This window comes from Penaeus monodon, chromosome 22 (genome assembly GCF_015228065.2).
Source record: "Penaeus monodon isolate SGIC_2016 chromosome 22, NSTDA_Pmon_1, whole genome shotgun sequence".
Lineage (NCBI taxonomy): Eukaryota > Metazoa > Arthropoda > Malacostraca > Decapoda > Penaeidae > Penaeus > Penaeus monodon.
The window spans coordinates 20,667,902-20,668,153 of record NC_051407.1 but is presented as its reverse complement, the minus strand read 5'-3'; positions in this window follow the sequence as shown (position 1 = coordinate 20,668,153).

Sequence of the window (252 nt, the reverse complement as noted above, 5' to 3'; positions counted from 1 at the left end):
GAGGATGCCTCTGGAGTCCCCGCAGACGCGTTCCCCTCCCCCTGCATATCTCCCCAACTGCAGCAGAGTACACAGAACGCGCATCAGTGTTCTTGAGGGACGCGGTTTCTAGACCACGCGGATGAGCAGAATATCAAAATAAATCAATAATCTGGTCTTTCCTGGACATAGAGAAGAAGAGAAATAATGTGAATAACATTTATCCTGCAAAGCGCTTTTTAATAATTATTTGGTTTGTATCGCAAGGCGAAT